Source organism: Vigna unguiculata, chromosome 10 (assembly GCF_004118075.2).
Source record: "Vigna unguiculata cultivar IT97K-499-35 chromosome 10, ASM411807v1, whole genome shotgun sequence".
Taxonomy (NCBI): domain Eukaryota; kingdom Viridiplantae; phylum Streptophyta; class Magnoliopsida; order Fabales; family Fabaceae; genus Vigna; species Vigna unguiculata.
Window position 1 is genome coordinate 22,388,706 of NC_040288.1, and position 6,282 is coordinate 22,394,987.

Here is a 6,282-nt window from a genome sequence, read left to right on the forward strand (position 1 = left end):
AAATATAAATATGATATCTCTTATTTAAGTTGTGTGTTCTTTATGTCATAAAATTTATCAAGGATTTGTATTAGAAATTCCACTTTTATACGAGTCTATTTTTAACAATCTTCACAACTGAAAAAGACTTCTCAATTGTAAGAGGATAAGTAAATAAAATTAATACTAATCGAATTAAACAAACAATTAAGAAATAAGTATATTTTCTTGTTGTCATCAATTGACATAGTTTAAAAATTGTTGATAAATTTCTCATTTCAAAAGGAAATAAAATATCAAGTTTATAATGTTGAACTTATATTATAAGAAACAACTTTTATTGTTATGTAAAATTATTAGGATAAAACTTTATCGTCAATTCACAATTAACCTTTTGTTTTGATATATGTAACATAAAATATATAAATATGTATAATTTATATCTTTTATTAAAGAGGGGTCAGGGCTTACGTCAATCTCCTTCCGACTCCTTTCTAGATTCGTCCTTGATTAAAAGTCAACTATTAAGTTATAAAGTAGGAAATACAGTTTTTTATCAGCGTAAAAAATATTCTTATTTTAAAGTTGAACTTGAGTTTTATAAAATAAATAAAATAAATATTTATTATAATAAAAAAATATATTTATAATGATAAAAAAAAATATTAATTAACTCAATTTATGTTCTTTCTACGTTAGTACATTCTCCATATACGAGTGGCCTTTACTTATTTCATCATTATTATTGTGGTGTTATTGTTATCACAACAGACTAAGGTGATTATCATGGTAAATGAGCGGCTATGATATAACATAAATCTATATTCTGAGAGAAAATTCATCGGAGAGAAACTACTATTTCAATGTAAATTAAATCTAATTCATATAAGGAATTAATACCACTTTCAATCCAAAATCTTACGCTAATGAGTTTATGAATTTTCTTTAATATTTAACTTTTCTATTTATATTCAATGTGATATTTAAACTCAGTTAAATCATCGTCAAATTTTCGATAAGATATATTAATTATAAAATTATATGTGATATGTATGAATATGGGTGGAGATCATCTTGGCTTAACAAAGATTAATTAATATTTTGTTACTTAACATAGTAGAAATCATATTTAGCACACTAACTATGTGATAATAAGTGTACTTAATGTAGGTCCACTCGTGTTTATTAAAAAGTTATAATAAAAACATTAAGTTTAAAGTAAATATAGTTGATTAATTATACATTTTTTATTATTCCAAGAAAGTTCTAACTAACTTCAGTGTAGATATATCTTTGCAAGTATATTCCTAGACTAATTTTAAGAAGGGAACATCTGAATCAGATAAAGAAGCTATGATGTAGAATATGTAGTATTAATTGTGAGAAACTTTATTTTTGTGATATAAGAAATTCTTGTAAAATGATAACAGAAAATGAAATTGTGCATATCTATTGAGAAGCACTTCATTTATGGAGTGTATATTGGTTTAGTAGATTGAGATTTGGTATTGTTAGAAATTGATGGGTACCATTCAGGGATTTTATCCCTTTATTCCAAGTGATGTGAATATGAGGTTTGTGTGAGATGTACCCGCCATGTGTGGGACAAGGTCTAATTATAAGGACGTGTGAGGTCCACTGCGTAATTAACGTGAGTAAGCGGATTAACGGAATTCCAAATCTCAATCTAGAACCATCATGATTTAGAAACAAAATTGTTAAATCTTATTAGAGAAATATTTCAATACGATTATAATTTAGAAGATCTTTTTTTCGTTGGTTATAAGCGTGAAATTTGTGTAAGTTTTTATTTTTAGTTATTTATTACTTGTTAAGTTTAAGAAAGGCTAAAATTCTTATTATTTGATTTTAATTATTTAATTTAAATTTTTTTTCCATTAAGTCTCATTTTTTCTTCAAATAATTCAATTAGATCATTTTCGTTAGATTGACATTAATAATGTCTTCATATATATATGACGTCTCAATATTTTTATTTTATTTTATTTTTTGTTTTCTTTAAAATTTATTTTCTATGTCAGATTATGATCATGTCACATTGTAAGGCCCAATTATTTTATTTTTGTTTCAGCCCTAAAGCCAGTGGGCCGCCCTTGTAATTGGGCCTAAGGCCAGCCCAAACACATATACCCTTAGGTCTGCCCTAAACCTAAGGGGTACCCTACACTCTTCAGAATCCTTTGTCCTTGCTAAGAGCTGCAGCCGTCACCCCCATCCGCTAGGGTTTCCGTTCGTCTGTCACGCACTCCACGTAAGTGCCCTACTTCCAGATCTTATGGCTTCCATCGTTTTCCCTCCACCCTTCCACGGTTAACGTTTAGCAATAATGCGCTCTTGTCTGTACCTTCTGTTTTCAGCGTCGTGGTGAGCCCTTGCGCTTCTGTGCTCCAAGGTTCCGCGTCGGAGTTTCGTTAGCTCTTCTCCAGGTACGGGAAGTTAGGGTTCTTGCTTCGAGTCCTTCTTTGAAACCTTTGTGCTTTATTGTTGATTTTATGGATGGATCTGTCGTTTGGGTGTGTGAGAGTACCTTGCATGTGATGTTTGGCCGGAAATCATGGCCGTACAGTGAAGAACAGTGGCGAGACCTGTTAATCTCGCCCAAGCGAGTCCATTTCGCCTAGGCGAGATGAAACAGGGAGCTCGCCTAAGTTTTTTGCGCGAAACGTCGCCCGGGCGGCTCGCTCAATTTTTGAGCGAGCAGGCAACTCGCCCAAGCGAGAGGGATCTCGCTTAAGCGAGATCCCGCGTTGCCCAGGCCCTTGTTTTCTTCGAATCCTCGCCTAGGCGAAGGGGGGGCTCGCCTGAGCGAGCCTGTCTCGCCTGAGCGAGACCCTTCAGCCTGAGCGAGGAGTTTGGGCGAGACGGTGTGAGTTGGAATGCGTTTTCGATCTCTTGTGCTTGGATTTGTTTGAGTATGACTGCCATGATCGGATGCATGTACTGATGTATGAATATATGCCTAATGGGTTGCCATATATGCGTGACATGATCCATAAATGATGAATGATGAGTGTGGTGAGGATTTAGCATGTGAATTAAATGTGTGGTTGGAAATCTAAGGAACATGGTATTGACATGAGAGGAGATTCTGGACTCATGGAATGGTGATGATCAGTGGTATGGACTCAAATGTGATACGTATGAGGAATAAATCTCATGGATGGTTATGGAATTGAAAAACGTAATTTAATACTCTCTTAATTGCTGATTTATGAATGTTGGTCCGTGTCAGCGTATAATTCCTTGGGGGTCTCTAGGTGAGATCTCCGGGGTTGCGCTTCAGTGGTCGGGACGTAATTCCATGGCCCCTGTTAGTGGGTGTTCATGGTGGTGCCCCATCTGTATAACTAGGTAAGGATTCAATGTAAGGTTGCATCCTGACGCTCCGAGGAGCCAGTTAGTCTCACTTAGAGTGGACTGACTCTTGTGGTGGGAGTAGCAGGAGGCCTGAAACTCACTAAGGGCTAACCTTGTGGTGGGAGAGATTTGTTTCATCGTAACACTGGTAATACATGGCTCAGGATCGAGCAGCTCAGGTTCGAGCAGGGGTACCCACACAAGTGCAAGCATCCGCTGAATCCGACCAAGTTATACGTATCCGGATGAGTCGAGTCGAGTCGTAGTGTATTGGATGAAGAGTCATAACATGTTTGATTGCTATGTGGATGAGATGAGGATAAATGTATTTGGTTGCATGTTGAATATGTTGATTGGCTCTAGCTTACCCGTTTTGTTGTATGATTGTGTTGTATATGGCTGTTCTTCCTTGCGATGATCATCAACTCGGTTGATGGGAGCAGATGGGCGAGGTTCCAGAGGTCAGCATAGGGATGGAGATTCCGCCGCCTAGGCCACGTGGACGAGACTATATTCTTCTTTGTGCTTCATTTAGGGCTATGGCCCCTGTATTTTGTTGTCATTAGTTTGTAAACCCTTAGTCAGACTGTCTATCCTGTTTTGTTGGCATCGTGGTGTGCCTGGTTTAGTAGGGGTGTTGTCGGGAACCCCAGGACTGCGTTATTTTACTATCTTATGCGTGACGTTTCCTTTAATTTTATGTATTAAATTAAATGGGACGTTACATTTATGGTATCAGAGCGGTCGTTCCTTAGGTCTGTGGACTTGGATGTCCGCTTAGCTTTTTCTGTGTCTTCTGAGTGTTCTTAGTTGAGTTTTACCTTTATCGAGCCTAACCAAGTGATTTTCTATGTGCCAGTGGACTATGGCACCTCCTCGTAGGACTTCGCAATCATCCCAGGGGGACACCTCAGATATCGCCAGAGCTATGGAGGCGATGGTAGCAGCGATGACGCAGCAGAGTGCTGTGATGATGCAGCAGCATGAGGCATCCATGCAGCGACAGGCGGCGTCGCTTGAGCAGCAGCAGGCAGTGATGCAGCAGATGGAGGCTGCAAGGGTAGCTGCTGAGGATGCTCATAGGCAGCATATGGAGGCCCTCCGCCAGATGGAGGAAAGCAGGACGACGACACCGGTGGTTGGCCCTGAGCCACGACCTGCGGTCAGGGAGTGGAGCTTGGAGGACTTTCTGAAGCACCACCCGACAAAGTTTGATGGGAAGACTAGTCCTGACGCCGCAGACCAATGGCTGAAGGACTTGGAGCGCATCTATGATGCGAAGATGTGCCCTGTGGAGGACAGGTTGGCGTTCTCAGTTTATATGCTCACTGGAGAGGCAGAGCATTGGTGGAGCAGCACCAGATCCATCCTAGAGGAGAGGGATGAGCCAGTATCGTGGGAGACTTTCAGGGAGAAATTCCTCTCCGAGTACTTTCCTGACAGCATCCGGTACGCTAAGGAGGTGGAGTTCCTCCAGTTGACCCAGGGAGGGAAGACAGTAGCAGAGTATGCTGAGAGGTTCAAACACCTCAGCCGTTTTTATACCCTGCCGCTGGATGAGGAGTGGAGATGCCGTAAGTTTGAGAACGGCCTCAGAGGAGACATCCGCTTGATGGTGGCACCCTTGTCCATCAAGGATTTTGCCGCTCTGGTGGAGAAGGCCAGAGTGATGGAAAAGATGAAGCGCGAGGTGGAAGGCCAGCGCCCGTCGCAGCCACAGCCGCCTCAGAGGATTGGTGGACCATCTGGGTCCAGGCCCAGACATGAGGAGCGGAGGAGACCGTATGATAGACCACATCATCAGCCTCAGGAGTCTAGGAGCCTTCCTCCGCAGCAGGGTCGAGTTCGGTGTTACTCATGTGGAGGACCCCACCCGAGGTATGCGTGTCCACGTAGGGAGGGTTACCGTCGGTGCAACCACTGTGGCAAGGAAGGCCACTTTGGGAGAGATTGTCCCAACCTTGCTAGGGCAGCGACACGACCTCCAGTTCAGGCACCCCAGCAGCATCAGGGGAGAGACAGAGGCAACAGGCCTCAGGCGACGGGCAGAGTGTACGCCATGTCAGGGGCAGAGGCATCAGGCTCAGGTAACTTGGTTATGGGTAGTTGCATGATAGCTGGTTCTTCATGTTGTGTGTTGTATGATTCTGGAGCGACACACTCGTTTGTGTCTTTTGCATGTGTGGAACGGTTGGGTCTGCCGGTGCGCGAGCTACAGTGTGAGCTTGCGGTGTCTACTCCGGCGTCGGGTTTGGTCAGGACGTCGTCCTTGTGTGCTAGGCTTCCAGTGGAGGTAGAGGGGCGCAGGTACAAGGTGAACTTAATTTGCCTACCTCTACAGGAGTTGGAGGTGATCTTGGAAATGGATTGGCTCTCTGCCAATCGCATTCTGATAGAATGTCGAGAGAAGAAGCTGTTGTTTCCCGACTCGGAGGAGCATGAGTTGGTATCCTCCCAGAATGTTATGAGGGAGCTAAAGGACGGTGCGCAGTGCTACATGATCTTCACACACATGGAGGTGGAGAGAGGAGAGACGACGTTTGTGATACCAATCGTCCAGGACTTTGTGGATGTGTTTCCGGAGGAGGTACCAGGGTTGCCTCCCAGTAGAGAGGTGGAGTTCTCTATTGATCTAGTTCCAGGAACAGGCCCGGTCTCGATGGCCCCATATCGTATGGCTCCGGCAGAGTTGGTGGAACTTAAGAAACAGATAGAAGACCTGATGGAGAAACAGTTCATCCGACCCAGCACTTCGCCTTGGGGAGCACCTGTGTTGTTGGTAAAGAAGAAAGATGGGAGTTCACGCCTGTGTGTGGATTACAGGCAACTGAACAAGGTGACTATCAAGAACAAGTACCCGCTCCCGAGGATTGATGACTTGATGGATCAGTTACATGGGTCATCAGTGTTCTCGAAGATAGATCT

At 42.5% G+C, this 6,282-nt stretch overlaps 1 long non-coding RNA gene across 1 annotated transcript; it reads left to right on the forward strand.

The window, feature by feature from the left end:
- The first annotated feature begins 2,208 nt into the window (after positions 1–2,208).
- LOC114166308 lies at positions 2,209–4,013 on the forward strand. Its single transcript, XR_003599890.1, has 3 exons — positions 2,209–2,251; positions 2,358–2,426; positions 3,801–4,013. It is a non-coding gene; the product is annotated as an uncharacterized LOC114166308 (long non-coding RNA).
- Positions 4,014–6,282: the final 2,269 nt, after the last annotated feature.